Below are 21,718 nucleotides of genomic sequence, written 5' to 3' on the forward strand. Positions count from 1 at the left end.
GGGTATATGCTGCAAGGGGACCCATTTTGCATTTCAGTGTTCCCATCTGTATAATAATGAGCCATAATAAAAACGACTCATGTTAATGTTTGTGTTTAATCTTTACAGTCACACATTTATAAATCATGCTATTAGGTCAGCTTATCATATATCTTCTCTACAGGAAGAGGGAGGAAGGAGAAGGGGAAGAGGAGGAGAGACAGAGGGAGTAAAGAAAATATAAGAAGACGGAGAACTAGCACTGAAAATCAGGAGTATTAAAGAATTTAAGAGTATTAAAGAATATTTTAAACAAAATGTTTTTCCTTGCTGCTGGGCTTTTAGAGGAGTATCTAAACATGCTTTGTGCTTCCGTGGGTCAGTAGAGAGCCTCTCCCTTAAACTGGCCTCACCCGCTCCTGGCACAGCCTTCTCCGACTGCAGAGGCAGTGCGGCATCTGTCTCACTGCCTCAGATGGAGAGTCTTCCCCACATATCTAGTCCTGCAGAGTATAAGCTTTCCTGGCCCGTTGCTACTATTTTAGGTCAGTAATCTTCCTGACAGAATTACTTGGACCACTACCTAGACAGTTTCCTGTTGTAGTCTTGCTGTATTTTCACCCATTCCCCCCACACCGTAGCCAGATTGATCTTTCTAAGATTCTGCAGTGTGCAGGACACCCCTAAAATCTTTATGGTAAAAAAAAAAAAAAAAAAAAAAAAAAAAAAAAAACTGGTCCCCAGTTATCACATTGGTCCAGAACCCCTGTGCCTTTTCTTCCATGCAATTTGCTTTTGGGACTTTTATTAAGTCCTCCATCTGGACCCCTTCCTCCTTCTGTCAGTAGGGACTTGGCTTTGAAGCCCTGCCGGGCCAACAAGATTAGGGGTCAGCTGTGGACACAGGGACAACATGGTGATTGTTAACCCACAGGCAACTGTTTTTTTATGTGTTGGCTGCTTCACTAGGATACAGACTCATGATGTACAGACGTCATATTTTATTATGTCTGCTTGTCCCTAGTACTTCTGACAATGCCTTTACATAGCAGGTATGCACAATTATGGTAAAAATGAACAGTAAAAATATTTCTTAGCGTGTTTAAAATGATTGATTTTTACAAACATTGACTTCATTTATCGCATAAATATTTATTCAGTACTGCATGCTAGATCCAAACCCATCATCAATAAAAAGATGCAATGTGTGATATTAATGATGTGCACACAGAAATGCTTCAATGAGTCTCTGAGAATAGCAATCTGCAATAATTTATCCAATTACCAGTAAATGTCCCTTCATTCTGTTCTTGTTACCATCCTGTCAGTTCTTGAATGGCTATGTTTTCAGATGCTTTATTTTGTTATGAAATGGTCCTGGCACTGGATCTATTAGTCATCATCTGAATATGAGGAATAATGAAAAGATCAAACATGTAAATGACCACGAGAGCCATACTAGCCATGATGAAGGTAGTTCATTAGATGAGGATGGGGTTGCTGAGTACACGGTGGCTAGCAGGGTAGCCTCAATATGCCCTGGGGGGAAATGCAGTCACTGTTGCTAACCCTGGAAATACAGAGTTTGCTCTGGAAAGGTTTATGGAGTACTCCTACATAAGGGCACATATATATACACACACTTTTCTGAGGACTGGCCCTCTATAAAGACATTGTGTACAGTGAAAACTCATTTTCACTCTATTCTTTCCTTTGTAGAGCTGTTCTGTGCTCTTTTACTACTGGCTCCCACCACCCATCACACTCCAGTAGATCAACAGGTCTTTCCTTACTCTTTACACCCAGCCCTCAACCCAGCCACCATCTCTGAATGACGGCCACTTCTCTGAGATAGCCTCCAATTCCTGACCCTTGTCTTCTCCCCACCGGTTTTCTTTGTTTCACATATTTCTTTACTTCCAACGTTTCACCTTCCATACACACAGCCACCACCAGTAATGTAAGAAATGCACAACTGCATCATACTCGTGCAATTGCTGGAAACACCTATAGAAAATAAAGACCTTTCTCATTTTCTCATGGACCAAGAGAGTATTCACTAAAAGTCTTCTCTTCATTCTACTATTGGATATCTTTTAGATGCCTACCTGTGGTATTGTATTCCCCCAAATATTGTGCATGCTAGTAAACTTATCTGGGGTCAGAGACAGAGCAGCCACAATATTAACCATAAAGGATAGGCAGTGGTAGCACACGCCTTTAATCCTAGCATTCCAGAGGCACAAATCCATGTGTTCAAGGATACAGACAGGCATGGTGACTCATCATGCCTTTAATCCCAGAAAGCAAGCCTTAAATCCCAGGGAGTGGTGGTAGAAAGCAGAAAGGTATATAAGGCGTGAGGACCAGAAACTAAAAGCATTTGGCTGGTTAAGCATTTGGCTGGTTAAGCATTGGCTGGTTAAGCATTCAGGCTTTTGAGCAGCAATTCAGCTGAGAAGCCATTTGGGATGAGGACACAGAAGCATCCAGTCTGAGGAAACAAGACCAGCTGAGAAGTTGGCCAGGTGAGGTTAACTGTGGCTTGTTCTGGCTCTCTGATCTTCCAGTGTTCACCCCAATAACTGGCCTCAGGTTTGATTTTATTAATAAGAACTTTTAAGATTTATGCTATATCTACCTGTAGTGACTGTCCCTCTGAAACAATGAACACCAGAAAAAGTCAGTCTTACTTCCTTTTTATGATGATATATAGTTTGAAATAAAAGTTTTCAATTTCAAAATACCTGTTTATAAATTTGACTGTTTAAGTATATAGTATTTGGGGGCGGAAGGATCTGTAGCCTAGGCTGGCCTTGGCTTCACACCCACCTCCCGTCAACCTCTCAGAGAGGCTGGGATTACAGGCATGCAGCACCCCAACTGGCTTTCTGGATTCACATTTGATAACTCAGTTGTTCTAATCAGAGTTTGTCCAGTTTTACTAAACCCATAGCTTAAGCTTGATCTAGTTGACCAAGAATATCATGGCCATTTAATTTTCCCTAAAAAGAATCATCAATAAGAGTGAATATAGCTTCCATTAACCACTGACATTTTAAAATACCAATTTCACCGAAACGTTCTATTCTAATAACATTGAGTTGTAGCTGGTTGGGGTATCAAATGTTACAACCCATTTCTGATCAGGTGCTTCCTTCTGCTTGTTCTGGAACATGATAGGGCATGGTCTATCATTATCTCACTTTATGATGCAGGAAGATTATCTTTCCATGGTGGCAAGGTAAAGACAGATCCCTGTCGAGCAAAGCTGAGGTGCCGCTCAGATCCTCCTGAATGGCCCAGCATTTTATATCTATACCCAGCAGCCTTCCCTTTTCTGTTTACTTGTCTGTGGTTCTCTCTCGTTTCAACAACAAATAAACAACACTAATGGTCAAACAGCTTACAGGAATGTTTAGAGCTGTGTCTATCTGGAGTGTGATTGAAGTTTCTACAGACTAACCACTTTCCCCTTTGTGGCTGGAGGACTGCTTCATCTCTCTCCAGCTCCTCTAAGATTCCTGTTGATTTCTAGAGCTTACACGCCTGCATGGAAGCTGTTTAGGTCACTGGAGGTGCTGGTAATGCTGGCTCAAGAGCTGATCATTCTGAGTGTCCTATACTCCCTCCTATGATCTTATTATTGGAGACCTTGCTGTAGTATAAAAATACATGACAAATCATGAGACTGTCCTATATTCTGCTTGCTCTGTTCCTTGAAATAGTGACAATACTTTTGTGTGTACTGATACACCTCCTCTGTTTTATCTTCTTTCCTCGAGCAGTGTAAGGTCAACTGGAGAAGTAGAGAGGCAAGCTGTCCTGAGTCTTATTGTGTTCTTCATCATGAAATCTCAGTTTCTGCTTTTGACTGAAGAGTTGCTACATTGAAGTCACTGAGGAGTGCAAATAAAAAAAATCCATTGCACTTCCCAAAAGTTAACTCGGATCACTGCTCCTCTGCTTTACCCTTCATTCTCTTTTGGAATCAGGTGACTCCAAAATTTTGTTATCTTTTCTGCAAGTAATAATTTTAAAATACAAAACATCCTACATTCTTGTGGTGATATATTGTGCAGCCTAATAAACTTGCCTAAGGATCAGAGGACAGAGCCAGCAGAGATCAGGCAGTAGTAGCACACACCCTTAATCCTATTACTTGGGAGGCAGATATCTGTCTGGATCTCTGTGAGTTCAAGGCCACACTGGAAACAGAACCAGGCAGTGGTGGCACACAGCTTTAATCCCAGTACTGGGAAGCACACATGCCTTTAATCCCAGGATGTCTGGGCAGAAAAAGGTATATAAAGCATGAGGAAACAGGAACTCACTCTCTTTAGATTTTGTAGAGGTAAGAACTAGTGGCTGGCTGTTCTGCTTCTCTGATCTTTCAGCTTTCACCCTGATATCTGGCTCTGGGTTTTTTAGTAAAAGACATCTAGATTCGAACAACATGTTCTGTCTTCACATACTGACATAGTCTGGAAAAAAGGCTGACTTTCAATCCCAAACCTGTGGTCTGTCTTTTAAGACATTTATTTGAGATTTGGAAGAAATGAATCATTTTCAGGCTCATTTTCCTCCTCCCCGCCATCCCCCCCCCCTCGACCCGCAAAAAAAAAAAAAAAAAAAAAAAAGGAAGTTAAAAATATCTGCCTCATGGTGAGAACTTCGTGATACACTCAAATGCACCAACATCTGCACCCAGATCTTCTGTCCGGTTCTCCTGATGCATCCCACTCACCAATCCCATCACCCCTGATTTCAGAATAAATGGGTCAAACCACTTCAGGCTTCCGGCTGATAGTGACTCACAGGGGATTCATCTCCTCTGGATTCAGTGCCCCCTGCTTTTCTATTCCGCTCTCAACCATTTAGAAACAAGTCATTGTACCTTCGCCTCTATCTAGGGACAACCAATAATTAAGTTGCTGCTTCTCTTTCCTTGGTGCTAAGGAGGATTAACTCGTTTCTAAATTCGGCCCTATCCCACTGGAGAGCTGCCATCGTGAGGGCTGAGGGGAGTGTGACCCTTAAAGTAATTCAGCAGTGTGCTTTCTTTCCCAGTACTGAACCTTGTCCCATAATAAATATGAGTTAGGCATGATTGGCCAAGAACAAGTATGCAGCCCCTCCTTGTTGATATCCAGATGTTGCTGGAATTCCCCGATGCTGTAGTCCCCCTGCCTGAATGAATCCCCAGTGTTGATTACTTCCAACAAGGAGAAGGTACACACAATGGTGAATGGACGGCCAGGACAACTGTCTCCTCTGGGTCGGTTTCTTCACCCTGTTCACAGAGCTAATGCCAGGTCCTCGATGTCCCTATCCATGACACAAAAAATAGTTCTGCTTCCATACTTTACATTGTGATACTTTTTAACTGAAAAAAGTTTTCCAGGTAGTGGTGGTGGCACATGCCTTTAATCTGAGCTCTCAGGAGACAGAGGCAGGAGGATCTCTGAGTTCAAGGCCAGCCTGGTTTACAGAGTGAGTTCCAGGACAGCCAGAACTATACAGAGAAACTCTGTCTCAAATAACCAAAATAATAATAATAATAATTTAATAATAATGATAAAAATTTTCCTTCAATTGCACATATTTATCAAAAGAATCATTCTCATTTATAAATCTTATTAAAATGACCATACAGATAATTACATTTGAAATACAAACTGTAATAAAATTGCAATATTGCAACTTGAATATGTTGAAAAATTAGGGAAAGAACTAAAAGGAGAAGTATAATTAAAACACTTATTAAAAATAAAATGTAGGGTTGGAGAGACGGCACTGCAGTTAATAGCAATGGCTGCTCTTGCAGAGGACCTGGGTTTCAGGTCTCAGGACCCACAAGGCAGCTCACAGCCTTATTCTAAGTTCAGTTCCAGAGGATTCTGATACATTCTTCTGGTCCCCTTGGGGTACCACACACTTGTGGTGCACATACACAAATGCAAGCAAAACATTCATGCATAGAAAATAAAAATAAACCTTAAAATAAAATGCATTTGAAAAACACAGACTACAATCCATATGAACTCATACATGCATATATCCATTATACCATATGAACAGAACTACAAAGATTTCTTTTCAAGAATCTGCTCTGATGTGAACTAATTAAAAAAAAAGAAAAGAAAACATGCAATCAAGTTGCACAAAGCATTAACAGAGGATAGTTGAGACAGCTAGGAATAGTTTTCTGTTTTCTCTTTTACATGCTGAAGATCTTTTCCTAGTCAATTTTATTATTTTGCTTGGTCAAATTCTTGGGACCCACGACATTAAATGGTAACTGAGCTCAAAGAAGAAGGGCTACAAAAATGAAAGAAAAAGCCTTTGAACCCTTCTTAAGCCTTTGTCTACATATGTCACTTTAATATCTTGCCAGATGTTTGTATCTCTTCATCTTCTATGAAAATGCATATAGTTTCACACAGAGAGAAACTGCTCCTTCAGGATGCATGGAATCACAAAGATCCCATTGAAAATCCACTGTGAGGAATTCCAGGGCCAAGGCGTTGAAAATTCAGTCACAATACACTGTTTGTTGCAATACAAGTGTTCCTTGAGTGCTCTCATTTTACAGGTCTATCTTCACTTAAAAGTCTACAAACCACCGACATACCACAGCCACAAAAGCCCCCATAAGCACTCCAATTCCTTAATTCACTGTCGCATTTCAGTGATGTGCATGCGCTTTAGCAGCTTTCAAATGAGAGACACTTGAAGCCATCAGGGACTTGAAAGTTTGAGAATTTGGAACACTGATAAGGTCCACAAGGAATGAAGTTTAACTTTCAGTATCACAGCCTACCCCCAGATTATCTGCATGCCTGGGTCAAGCATGTGCTACTATTTCATGACAGAAGCTTAAGTAACATTCATCAAATTAGAGTAGAGGGAGAAGAGAAGTTACAGATCTTCTTAGCAAAGCTTTAGGGCATTTAAACATGAATTGGCAGTGTGGCAAATAATCAGGATTAATGAGAAAGGAGAGCTAGGCAAGAGGGTGTGAGGAGAGAGAACTGTCAACCTATCGTGGTGGGTTTCGTGCATCCCAAAAGAAAGTTTCATGTCCTACAGAATGGGAATTCTTATTTAAAATTTATAAATGAGAAAAACCGTTAGTATTTTTACACATTAGTGTGACTAAATGCAAACAGAATACACTACATTTAAGCCAATGTTACAAACAAACACAAAAATAGATCTCTAGGGAAGTTTTGTCCCAGCCTTAGAAACACCTTCAATTTCTTTGCTGATTTATAGTATCAAGAACAGCTTTATAGAAACAACTTTAAAGCCCTGATCAATATTGCTTATGAATAATTATTTATGCTTATTATTATCTACAGGTTGCCTAAGAATACTGAAATACTTTTTTTCTAGTTTTGATTCAGAAGATTAGCCCATGACAAGTTGGAGCAGAACAGGTAAACTAAATGTTTAGGATCAGCAAGGCATCTGGCACATATTAGGCAATGTTGACATGATATGGGGGAAATCGGTAGTCGCTGAATGGTCAGATCTCAGCACAGCAAGGCTGCACATGGTGCTCTGGACAAGCAGCTTTCCCCTGGTACATTTAACCTTCCAAGGACACAGGCTCAGTGGGAATACCTAGAGGCCCTCAGGTAGACACATTTAGCTGTCACAGTACCATCAGTCATTTAGGTAAAGAACACAGATGGAATCTTAACATATGTCCAATGGATAAAATGATGTATCAACAGCATATGCCCAGCTTCTAATATCATAATACATTTAGTTATAACAGAAATTAGGCTCCAACGTGAATGAACACAGCATATCTAAATATCTTACAAGAAAATTTGAGATGGGCAAGTATTAATTGATATTTTAGTACTTAATACTTTATTAGTTATAATTTACATATTTTTAAAGGTTTGACTATTGATACTCTACTATTTTCCTTCCATTAATTTATTTTTATTCATTTATTAGTTTACTCATATTAGGAAAGAGTCTTTTTAAAAATATGACTCATAATTGTCTATTTGTGTATTTGCTCAAATTTATCTAGCATCACATCATCAGGTTGATGTGTCCTATCATTTTCTCTGGACTTTCTTACTTGAATCAGGCATTTAGGAACTAAGGCTGGGGCAAGGTGGAATCAATACTGCCATCATATCAATACTTCTAAATTTATGCATATTATTTTCTATAGGTTGCCTAGGATGTACACAGTTAGAAAACAATACACACACACACACACACACACACACACACACACACACACAATCTACATTTTTCCTTTATATTTATCTGGGTAGAGTTTTAAACAGCTCATACTGATTCTTCTATGGACATTTTTAATCTTTTGAAAGACATTTCCTTTTCTCTCACATAAAAGGGGGAAGAATCTGTTGACATAATAATACATAATAAGTATGGTGCATAGTGCTTTCAACAACACTTTCATTTCAGTCTCTACAATTGTTCTTTTTTGAAGTGTGAACCACAAAAGTCTATTTAATAATTTATTAAAAGGTGCCATGGAAATACAGACTCACTAATACAGAGCAAAGTAGACACCACTGCTGATCCAGCTGCCATTCCACCCAAGGACGATGGGAACCGACGGCAAGCCGCTCCCCACCACTTGATTTGGCTCTGACCACCCAAGAGAGAGTCAGAATCCCTCTCCCTGAGCTCTTAAGCAGTCATGTATGCAGATAAGACCACATCATAGAGCTTGTTAACTCAAAGCCATTGGCTGAACGGAGCAAATTCCCACAACACTTTTTTCATATATATTTCATTCCTATGTATAAAATATCATTATCATTTATTCACATGTTAATTGATAAGAAAGTTGTGGCCAACAATCACACATCCAGAATGTGGTATAGCTGAGGCCTGAGTTAAGGACTTCCAACTCTATAGTATTTCTACTATGTCAAGCAGAAATATGAAACATTTTAACTGTTAGTCATTTATGCGCAAAGTCTCTGCCATTTAAGCACTGCCCCAGCCTGCCACCTGCTCACTCTCTCAGTATATGAGACAACATGTTCTTTATTTTCCCCCTGCCATCTTTTGGAGATTTGTTTGGGCAGATGATTACCACTTCTAATATCACTGAAATGTAGAGCCTCACCATCACATTTTTTATTTAAAATTTTTTCATAAAGTATGTTTTGGTTATATTCTTTCCCCTCCTCCGGGCTTTTACTACCTCCCCACCCATCCAGCTTGCATGTTCCTTCTCTCAAAAATAAAAACAGAAAAAAAACTAAAATAAAAAAAGAAACAAACACACAACACACCAAAACAAAAACAAGAGCCTGCTTTGTGTTGGTCAGTTATTCCTGGACATGGGGCCTCATCTGGAATGTGGTTGATATATCTATTGGAGAACACTGGTTTTTCCCTCTCCTAGCAGCCACAAGTTGAAAATATCTTATTGGTTAGGCATGAGACTTTGTGTCTACCTCCCCTTCTCAGTGCTGGGACTTTGTCTGGCTTGAACCTGTGCAGATCTTGTGCATGCAGCCACAGTCTCTGTGAGTTCACATGTGCATCAGTCATGTTGTGCCTGGAAGACACTGTTTCCATGGAGTCGTCCATCGATTCTGGTCCTTATCATCTTCTGCTTCCTTTTCTGCATAGACCCCTGAGCCTTGAGGGGAGAGGTGCAATAGAGTATCCCAGGCGGGGCTGCGTGCTCCCAAGTCTCTCACTCTCTGTCCAGCGGTCTCACCATCATTTTTACTCATCTGCTCATTTTTCCTCCTTCCAGGTTGTATTTGCAGCCATCTGGTTTCCCTCCTTGCTGATCTTTCTGTGTAGCCATTGAACCCCAGCTATGTTCATCTCTTAGACGAGTCCAAGACTTTCCTCGCTGGCCTCGCTTAGCAGCCTCGCTTCTCCCTGTAATTGTGTCCTGTGGCTGTGTCTCCTTTCTACTCCAATGAGTTGAACTGCCTTTAAGGCTCAGAGTGCAGAAACCCTTCACCTTAACAAGCCTGAGCCATCTTTCAAGTCCAGCTTCTTTGTAAAAATTACCAACTATTTGCTGGGGATATAGCCTAATGGTGGAATGTTTGCCTAGCATGTGCAAAATACTAGGTTCAATCCTCAGGACTGTAATAATAATAACAAATGATTAGACCTAACCTAGCACTCTTTTCTCTTTGTTTCCACTAATAGTAACCCTAAATAGGTACTTGAGGGGACATTTTTTTTTCTCTCAGTCGTCTTCAATGTAATATTTGATGCACAATGGTTATTCATTAATATTTTCTGATCCAAGGGATGGCCACATCCTGAGCTATACATATATACATTGAAATCCACCTTGGAAATAGAAAGGAGACTTGCTGGACAGGGATGCAAGGAATATTTTTATCTAAGATAAGAATGAAGAGAAATAAAACAAGTACAAGTTCAAAAAATTTCTGGTCACCTTGAATTGAAACATGATTTAAAAAAAAAACAAAACAGAATTTTATGGAATATTGAAGAGCCCTAGTGACCGAAACGTTCCATAATCTCTTTCACAGCTGACTATGAGGCACACAACCTAATTTTGGAGATTAAACATGCATACATCTTAGAGATTTTCTTCCTTTCACTATAAGAACAGCTCTGAAATTAACTAACTACAGATTCTCCTACCTGTCAAGGCTGCTTTCTGGTATGAGGCCTCACAAGTGTGAAACGCTGCCTCTTGTGTGGAACGCCTAGGCATGCTCTATTTCATGTCCAAAGCCCCGGGATACTTCAGTACAGTGCTACAGTGTGGCGTTGGTATCTTCTCTTTGGTTCTCTGTCATCTGCCTTCTTCCCACTCACAGTAATGTGTACTTTTTTCCTCTCTCACGCACATCTGGGCCTTGATGACGGCTCCTCTGAGCCCACACGAAAGCCCTGTGATTAGTGGGTGACCTCCTCAAAAAAAAATGCTCCTCGTTTCTATCCCAAGTGACTTCTATCCCAGAGGAGCTGCAGCTTCCAGGCTGCCTGGTCCACTTGCATTTCACAGACTGCAGTCATTTTAGGCTATGGCATGGTTTAATTAAGGATTCTGGCCCAGTGTGAGCTGGAGGCCACAAGTAAGGAGGGGGTTGGTGTCACCACCCTAGAAGAACTGGAGGGTTGTTATGCTCACCACGTGTACAGTTGAATGGTTCATGCATGCTTGAATTTCTCTTCAAGAGCTTACTATAGATGCTGGTCAGCTTGGTGTCGTGAAAGTCTGAAGGCAGCCGCCATTCCTGATGTAGATCTTTGTGAAATGATTAACACCACTCCAGTGATGTTTCTCTGGGGGTTTTTAGCATTGTCGGCTCACAGAGCCTCTAATAGAAAATAAAAGAACCGCAATCCACTTCCTCCAAATGACTCCAATCAACACAGAAGACACAAAACAAGAACCGCACACTTCACGGGATGACCTCATTTTCTAAATGAGGCCTTAATAACTTTCAGAAAATGCCAAACACCATGGCAGGAACCACTACTTCCCACTACATCAACTGCCAGGTAAGACCTTTTAAAGAAAATTTGCATCATATATACAAAAATAGACAATCACAAACCCAACTTAATGGCCCAAATGATGTTCTCCTTCCTGTATTTGTAGAAGGTCCCATCACCAAGGTAATCTGTGGGATCTTCCAAGGACAGTAATTGTGTCTGGGACAGAGAATTTGCTCAAAAAATAAAAAGCCATATTAAATGAAGAAAAGCTTTGAAATGCCACCAAACAATCTCACTTACAATAATGAAAGGGAACAAAGACATCATCAAATATGGCACAGAACTACCAAAACCCAAAAGTGATCCTAACAGGGGTCTCAGGTCCCCAGCATGCCACTGTTTAAACTGCAATCAGGTCAACATGAACCAAGGTCACCACTGGTAAATAGAACTGAGCATAGGTTCCCCAATTTTTGGAACTTTTTGGAAGCTTTGTTTGCATATCAGTCATAAACTTAGTAAACAGTCAACTGGTACAATGTCTGTTCTGTTCACTGCTTTTGTTTTGTGTGTATATGTGTGGGTGGGTGGGTGGGCACATGTGTGCATGTGAAGTCGAAGGTCAAAGGTCAATGTGTCTTCCTCAGTGGCTCTCCACCTTAGTTTTAGGGACAACCTGGAGGTCACAAGCTTGGTTACACCAGTTGGACAGCATGCTCCAAGGATGCTCTTGTCTCTGCCTCTCCAGTGTGCTGGGATTACAGGCATGCACTGGCTCTTGGAAATTCAAACTCAGTTCTTCACTCTTTGAACAAGTACTTTGCCACTGAGCCATTTCATTTCATGAGCCCCCATTGCCTCGTCTTTATAATCTTAAAGACCACATCCAGCTCTAGTTTTGAGCTGTGTTTCAGAAGGCATAGTAGCTAAACTCTGTTCCAAAAGCCCTTAGTATTTGCTCTTTACTAATAAAAGCAGATTCTTAGTCATCATTCTTGGGGTGTTTATACACATTAAAAGTACCCCCTGAAAAACAGAACTTCTGGAAAGCAACCTCATTGATCAATGGAGATTAAGAAAGGAGTTGCGCCTTAAGGCACAGTGCGCAGACTAAGAAAGAACTGTAGGGCCAAGGCCATTTTGAGCTACAGAGGAAGTTCAGAACCAGCCTGGGCAATTTGGTGAGACCCTTTCTCAAAATGAAAAGTAAAAAGAAAGCTGGAGATATCTCAGTGATAGGAGTCCTTGTTCAGAAAGCATGAGACCCCAGGTTCAAGTACCAATACAGGGAAGGAAAAGATAAATTGTTATATATACAAAAAAGTGGTGTTTTTACTTTCAGCTTTTCTAACAGATATGAAAGATAAGTGAGATAAATTCGTAATGAACAAGTGTGTTTGCAAGGCATACATATACATACATATAGCCAAGAAATGTATAAAACTATGAGTAACACCATATTCCTAACCAAATAAATTGATTAGATTTGGAGTGCTTATAATGATTGTTCCCTGATGATTCTTTTCCTTAATGCTGCTTCTGTTGAAATGCTCCCCATGACAGAAACAGCACAGCAGCAGCAAACAATGAAGGGACCACAGTGGGTGAGGTAGGAGATTGTTTTCCTCTGGCAGAAATGCTAATGACAGAAAATAAGAGGTATGATTCCAAGTGAACATGCCCAAAAGGTACATTCCAGAAGCCTGTACAACCAAGTACAGAATTCCCTTCTGGCTGCCCTGGAAGCTGTCATAGCCAGTAAGAGAATGAGAGAGCAGCTGAGAAAAATATTCCTGAAAAACACTAAACCAACAACAAAACAGAGACCCCAGCATTACGAGAAGCTAGTGAGGGGTGGGGCTGAAGCTGGAGGAGCCCCCCCCCCAAGACACCCATCTCTCCCATTTCCTGTGATTTCAGGATCAGCCCTAGCCCAGCACAGGAAATAAAGGGCAGTTAGTGATTTGTGGTAGGAGCTGGGGGAGCGTCAGTGCCTCTAAATATTTGAGGTCTCCCAGGCTGCTAAGTTAATGATGAAATCCCTAGGACATTCAGCTGAGTTCCTTCAACACAGCACCGACTGCTGCACACAGAACATTTAAATCACCTTTCAGAGCATTCCTTCAAAACTCTCTCAATAGAGAGATATTGAATTATACAACTCTCAGACACACATACACAGTTTGGTCCTGAAGACCATCCGATTGTGGCAAAAATGGGTAAACTGTGGACCCTGAAGCCTTCTGACTTACCTCTTAAAAACTTGTTTCTTTCTCTCTGTGCTGAGAATTAATTGGTTGCTCTATACACTAATTAGTCTTATTAAGCTTTTAGAAGGTCTCCTATTACACATGGAAAAATTTTCTCAATGGCAATTTAGAGCCACAGTAATTATTAGAAGCAAATGGTTGCTGATCTAGATTTTAAGATGAAGAACAAAAGTTGGTGGAGAAATGGAAATGTTGATTCTAGTTGTTTTAGCTTTTGTTTGCTATCACCGAGGAGCTTCAAAAATATATCAGTTATAGGGCTGGAAAGATGGCTCCATATTAAGAATTCTTGCTGTTCTTCCAGAGGACCCAGGTTTGGTGCTCAGCACCTACATGGTGGCTCACAACCATCAAACATTCTACTTCCACGGGATCTAATGTCCTCATCTGGCATCTGCGGGTGCCATACACACACAGGGTGTACAAACTTACATGCTAACAAAACACTCACATACATAAAATAAAGATAAATATTTCTGTTGTTGTTGGTTTTTCAAGACAGGGTTTCTTTGGTAGCCGTGGCTCGTCTTAGAACTAGCTCTGTAGACCAGGCTGGACTTGAACTCACAGAGAACCTCCTGATTCTGCCTCCTGAGTGCTGGGATTAAAAGCATGTGCCACCACTGCCCAGCAATATTTTAAATGGAGGTTATGTTCTGTCTTCCCTCACACCCAACCCCCAGGATTCTGAGTTATTTATTTATGAGATAAAACCAGGGGAGTGTGAGTAGATACTCACAATCAACATTTTAAATCATATTCATCCCTAAAGCAAAAAAGCCACATTCAACTAGCTGATTCCGCTAGCAACTTCCACAAGTCTCTAGAACGTGGGACGTGCCTTCTTAGCTATTCTTTATTTTAATATATAATATCTCTCACTGAGAATAAAGCCAAGTATTCTTTGCAAGGAATTTATTTTGAGAAGCCTAAATGAAAAAGAAAAAAAAATAACAATCTTGAGAGATGATGTGAACAGAAGTCTTAACTTCCTGGTGTTTCCACAACTCAATACCTGTACAAAATATGTTCCATGTCCTGTTTGATGACAAAATAGTTTTTCTTTTTCTTTTTTTTCTTTTCTTTTTTGAGCTAAATTTGAAGCAAGCTTTATTAAATACTGGCCATGACCATGGATACTGGCCAAGTCTATATCCAAGACCCATGCTCAGAATACAGCTCAAAATTACATTAGTCAAAGGCTTCTAAAGACAAAACCCATAAGGCTACACACTTCCCACCAGTGTCCAATCAGAGGAAAGCATACATCCTGATGTACTTTCTGCCTACATAACCTCCTGCTTAGGTGTGATCAAGCACACATCCTGTGACATTGGGGCAACCAAGCTTGATTACAGAAGCAAAAACACATGGCTTGTTATCCTACAGGAACAACAGCCCCCAGAATTCTGCAAACCACTCAGTAACCATTAGAGATAATTTGGTCATACTAAAAAAAGGGGGGAAGGGATTTGAGATGAAATAAATGACTGGTTCCCAATTTCATTTTTGGTCTCTTCCTGGATAGTAACTCTGATGCTATTTACTGTTGTCCTTGCATCATTAATACTTGAACTAGACACAAAAATTCCTGTCTGTGTGCCACTGGGCTGGTGGCCATTAGATCCCAGTATAAACAGGTACCCACCTCAGAGTCAATGATTTGACTCAGGATGCAACTCAAAGGGGAAATGTGATGGCTAACATTATGTTTTAAGTTTAAATCACCGTGCTTAAGAGATCTATAAAACAAAAATACTAACCTATAAGTCCTGCTTTCCCAAGAACTGATTATCTCTTTTTTCAATTCTTGAATTTTTTTTTTTATCTCAGGTCCATAAAATTGTGCCTATTTACAACCACAAGAACTTGACAGCTGTAACCCTAAGCTGGCCACCCACTCAGTGACGAAAGGAGGTTCTTCATAATTAAAACTAACAAAGACTCAAGATTCACAGTGTTGATGAGGATGCCACTCATTTGTAACACCAAGAAGGGGTTTATGAATAGGCAAAGAGAAATGTATAGGATGAATGTCACAGAAGAAAATGTGTTTTAAAAGCATGGATCTACGGAAGCTTCCACATTTAAATAGCTATCCCTGAACATTTTTAGTTAGACACCAGTGGGAAAGTAAATGAAACAAGACTTCTCAATATTCATTTACAAGTGGACACTAGACAAGAGAATGGCATCTAATCAGGCAGAGTCCAAGGCCATCTCCAATCCATCTTGCATTAGCTTCCAGAAGCATCCACATATTGAAGGGTTACAAAAAGATGACTGGATATAGCTCTTTAAAAACGCTGATTGAAATTTCCATGTGTGGAGAGCCTAGAATGTAATGCACCATACAGGGTCATGTTATTCTGTTGAGATTTGAATCTTTAAACCCATGTTTAGTTTAGTGTCCAGAAATCTCAATGCATTTCCAGTTCTGGACTAAGCATTGCTGCTTCCAGAATGCAGCTGCCCTTGGGAATCTGGCTGCCTAGCGCACGAGCAGAAGGCTCAAGGACAGGAGTGATGACGAGTTTCCCCACTCCATTCCTACGCAGCAGCTCTCGCCCACAGATAGCAAGGAAAAGGCAACAATGCTCACTACAGTTTTTGCTTACAGTCTCCCACTATCTATGGAAGATGCATTCCAATGGAGACCTGAAATGGGGAGATCATTAAACACTATGCACACTGAAAATGTCCTATATGTGTAGACCTGGAGCAAAGGTTGACTTATGAAAGAGGATCACTAAGAGACTAAGAACAATGAATGATAAAATGGAAGAGTTGTGACAATGTTTCAATGAAGATATATACATTCACCATTTTCTTAAAGGAACTACAGCATATCTGAACTGTCAGCATCACTACCATTGCCCTTTGGGGTCATTATTAAGTAAGAAATTGAATAAACCCAGAAGTGTGGTACACTGGCAGCCATCTAACAGCCAAGAGGACTCTCACGTGGTTCATAGGCAAGAAGCGGATAATAGGTGGACACAGTAGATGGAAGCATTTTCTTCCTAGGCAGGACAAGGCAGGGCTGTGGAGGATTTTACCACATTGATCAGAATAAGCACACAATTGACAATTTATGAGCTGTTTGCTTCTGGAATAATTTCAAGTCTTATTTGACCTCTTGTAACTGAGACCGTGGCAAGCCAAAATGGATAACTGGGGACTACTGAGTTCCAACATATTAATGCAACACACTTCAAAGTTCTAGAAAATATTCCTCTCGACTCACAAATAAACAAACCACATTTCCATTTAAGAACATCCCAGTACACCTTTCAGAAGTCTTCCTCTCTCCATATTCCTACACAACCTGATGAGTGATCCATTGCCTACACCTATTAAGTATCCTCGTTGTCATCAAGTGTATCGCCAACTGAAGAATATGGGGGAATAGAGACATTCACTGGCAGGGGTGTTCCACTAAGGTAAGGCTGCAAACAGCAGGTCTTGTTCCTCCAAGACAATATCTAGGTATACTTAAATAAAGCTAAGAATTGACCAGAACCCCTCCTTTTTATGAAGAATTTTTTGAAAAGGACACCATTTTCAATTCTCTTGTGACCTGTATAATATCACCTTGGAGTTTAATACATATAAATATGCAAATGCATTTTAGGAATCCTGACAAAGCAACACAAAGTGATGGCAGAGTTTTACCATGGGCTGCAGCTGGCCACAATTTAGGATAAAAATCCTGACTTTGAAAATTTATTCCCCAAGAAACTTATGAAATGTTAGGATAGAATTATAGTAAAAAACACAATCTTAAATCTACATCATTTCCCTCAAATGCATTGTTTAGTATGTCCTTGAAGTGCTTAAATTTCTTTCTATTGTAGAATGTCATTTTAAGATGAAAACATACAAATCAGTAGATCAAATGGTTTACTTACAATCTTCATTGTTGGAATAATCATACTATCTCTTTCCCCAGTGAAATTTGGACCCAGACAGATCTGAGTTCAAATCCCAAATCAGCCATCTAATAGCTGTATGTGACTAAAGAAAGTCTGCTTCTGAGTCTCAGCTTCCTTGTCTGTGAAATCAAGAGGATGACTAATGTATACAACTTCTATTGAGGTTAAATGGCCTAATAATATGTGTCCAATATAAGGTCCATTGATACTTAATAAATTATGTTTTAAAAGTTCTACAAGGTCTAGCAGTTTTAACAATATAAATTAATAAGCTGTTCATTAAAAATAGATATCTGGGAATGGTGGTGCATGCCTTTGATACTAACACTCAGGCCAGGCAGAGGTGGTGCATGTCTTTAATCCCAGCACTCGGGAGGCAGAGGCAGGCAGGTCTCTGTGAGTTGGAGGCCAGGCTGGTCTACATAGTGAGTTCCAGGACAGGCTCCAGAGCTACACAGAGAAACTCTGTCTCAAAAACAAAAAACCAAAACAAAACAAAAACAATACTAGCACTCAGAAGGCAGAGGCAGGTGGATTTTTGTAAGTTCTTGGTGAGCCTGGTCTCCATAGTGTGTCCCAGACTGGTCAGAGCTGAATGGTAAGACAAGAAGCAAAAAGAAGAAGAAGGAGGAGGAAGAAGAAGAGAATTGACAAAGAGAATGCTGTATATGTACACAATTGAGTTTTTGTGTGTATGTGTGAGAGAGAGAGAGGGGGGAGAGAGAGAGAGACAGAGACAGAGACAGAGAAAGAGAGAGCGAATGTTGGCATATGTACATGTAAGGGAGGGTGTCATTATGCAAGCAGAGGCCAGAGGAGGACAACAAGTATCCTTCCCTATCACTCTCTACCTTATTTCCCTAAGACAATAGTCTCTCGCTAAACCTAGAGCTAGGCTTATCAGTAGCCCTCAGGGATCAGGGATCCTCATATCTCTGACCGAAACAGTGCTGGGTTTACAGGTGCACATATGGCCAAGCCTGGATAATGAAATCAGAACCCAGGTCCTCATGCGTGGACAGAAAGATGCTCTTACCCTCTGAGCCATCTCTCTAGCCCCTACAATAGAATTTTACTCAGCCATAAAGAATAAGTTGGGCCAAGAAAAGGGATAGAATAGAGATCATCACTTAACAAAAATAAACTAAACTAGAAAACACCAATCTTTTCTTTATGTGAACGCTTGAAAAATAAAGTTATGACAGTAGAGGGTCAACTATGAGGCAAGGGGAAGGGAGAGGAATGGGCAGGAGTGACTATGATCAAAGTACATGCTAAGCATGTATGAAATGTCATACATTATGCCAGGAAGCAGGGCAGACATGATGGATTTGAGAACCATTTGTCCATGCTGAGAAACAGGAAATACAAAAGCTTCTGTGAAAATTCATAGTGAACTTAAAATTTAATGAAAAAGAGTATGTAAGTATATATACTTTGCTTTTAGAAATGTAACCATGTTGTCACTTCTACTCGTTCCTTATAAATTACTTATTTTCAAAATTTAAAAAGTGTAGATGGGAAGTATTATGCAGCTGTAGAAAAAAAATCTTACACTTGGAATTCCTTCCTAGGGCTAGGGCTGTCTTGCCAGCATGAGAATTCATTATGATCTTTCACTTAGTTCCATCTGGCAGCTCAGGTCTCAAATTCTAGATTTCTAGTACAGGAACTAGACTTTGTACATAGAAAAATTACTTAGTTAATACTAAGGTGGTAATTAGAACAGAATAGTCTCTTACCCCATGAAGAGCAGATCAGTGTACTCTTTTTGAGCAAACAAGTTAAAGTAGTTTGTTTCAACTACTCTTGAACTGGGTTCCTTTGCTTAAAGCTTAGATTCAATGTAACTCTACTTACTATTCACAAACACAAAGGACACTACATTTAAATATTATATATACTATATATATACTATATAGTATAATATTAAATATTATATATTTAAATAAATATAATATTAAATACTATATTTAAGTATTAGTTACTTGGAATATAGCCAAAGAATGCTGAACATTTTGCTTATTATGAGGTTGAAATGAAATTCCTTAATATGCAAACAGTTGTCTTTTTAAAAACACACAAATAGTAAGATGGTTATATTAAGTGTTATATAGTCAAGAACATAGTACAATTGAAGTTTACAAAAACTTAAAATTTATTTTTAAAGTTTTATAAAATACAAAGTATGTATTCTTTTAATTAAGAGCAAGTTTACAAAGGCATATTAAAATAAAGCCCAAATACAAGGCCACCTAATTTAATTATTTTAATAATCAATAACTGTACCTTATTAAAATTTCCTTTTCAAAATCAGTGTATTTCCCCCCAAGCTCTGTAGTTTTATCTGCACTGGGGATGGGTCTTCTCTGAATTGTTTGCATAAAGAGGCTTATAGTCAAGAAGCCTTCCATAGACATGAAAGATGATACTCCATATACTCTTGGACCTACAACCGATATATTCCCTTACAATTATGAAATTGCATCAACTGAAAACATGATCACTGTGAAGTGATTTTCTGAGGATGGTGTCCTAGAATCCAGGTAGGCATTTTCTTCCCTCTATGAGCTGTCATTTTCTACACCTGAAGAAATAACAAAGAACTAGGGCTGTCTTCTTTCCAATTGTATTTGAAAACCAGGTTGGGTCAGAATGAGTTCATGGGGGAGGGGAACTTGTCTATCTAGGAAAGAAATATGATATGGCTCAAAAGTACACTCCATCATTTGGTAAACCTTTATTGTGTTGTGTAATCCTACACACATTTGTCATAGAAGCAAGTGCATATGAAAACAGAAGAACTGGGACAAACACTATCAACTACTCTGGTTCTAGGGTAGTGATATCTAAATGTGCCCAGATGAACTTGTCCTATGACATTACTACCAGCGATCTTGCTGACAGTGCTGGGTTCGAGCTGAAGCAAGACACAGCATCCAAGCAACTGAGATTCTGGACAACTACTCCACTTGCCATTTTAACAATGTAACTTTTCAGGCATAATGTGACTTAGGAAAAAAAAATAGCATGGGTAGCAAAGGTTCCCAGTGAATGTAATGCATGGCGCTTGGGCTAAGCAATGTTACTGGGCTCAGCTGGATGTTATTCAAGCAGTCCTGGCCAAGAAACAACATACTGTAATTGAGGGAAGAAATTATTTTAAAGGATATAAACACAAGAAAATGCTTTAGACAGTGATATTCTATTTAGAGGATTAAAAACAAATCTACAAGGACTGTAGAGGAGGAAGTCAACCTCAACAAAAATGGCCAGTAAGACTTGGCTACTGTAAAAGAATCAAAAGGCATTTTAAAGGTCAGATAAACAGCATTAAATTTTCCCCAGAAGGGAAACCCTTCAATACACTAATTTTATTTGTTTCCAGATACCAATCGAACTAGTGGAGAAGTAAAACAGAAATAGGATGAACCTCTGTGCAGTGAGATCTCAACTCAGTGTGGCTCCTTAAGTGTCTCTCAAAAAAAAAAAAAGACAATGCCTTTCAAATGCAAGGGTGACTGTGGCTGTTATGGGAGAAAGGGGAAAAGGTCCATGGAGCACATGCATTAGTAAGCATGTGTGTCCCTGAGCATCTCTAATCCCAGGGCTGCTTAAAAACAGTTTGTGTACCAAGCACTATTCTTACATTCCGCTAATGTAAAAATACCATTTATCATCTGAAATTATTCAGTGTCCTACTTCGTTAATTGAAGTGTTTACATACAACAACTTCCTTTACAGGTCCAGGCCACTGGCTGAAGGAGTATTTCATTACTGTCAGCTTGCAAGACGTATACTTTAGGGAAATTTAATTTAAAAAACGTTTAAGGGAAAGACAGACATTCCATAGTGTAGTGTTAGGAGAACTGATGATTCATTGCCTTGGTTAGCTAGATATTCCCATTTAATTACCATATTCAAAAAGTAAATTACAGAATTAATGATAGAAACTAAAACAGAATCTAAAAATGCAGGAATAGAGCTCACTGCACCAATGTTTTTAGTCTATTCTCACGTAGAATAATGTCAGCCCTGAGGAGATCCTGTGGCTTACTCCCAATCAGAGATCTTTAT

At 39.6% G+C, this 21,718-nt stretch overlaps 1 protein-coding gene across 19 annotated transcripts in view; it reads right to left on the reverse strand.

Annotated features, from left to right (window-relative positions):
* Nucleotides 1–21,718, reverse strand: part of Ank2 (ankyrin 2) — a 313,942-nt gene that overhangs the window by 229,468 nt on the left and 62,756 nt on the right. The gene's annotated exons all lie outside the window — the stretch shown is intronic.

The sequence above is a fragment of the Peromyscus maniculatus genome, chromosome 6 (assembly GCF_049852395.1).
Source record: "Peromyscus maniculatus bairdii isolate BWxNUB_F1_BW_parent chromosome 6, HU_Pman_BW_mat_3.1, whole genome shotgun sequence".
In the NCBI taxonomy this organism is placed as follows: Eukaryota; Metazoa; Chordata; class Mammalia; order Rodentia; family Cricetidae; genus Peromyscus; species Peromyscus maniculatus.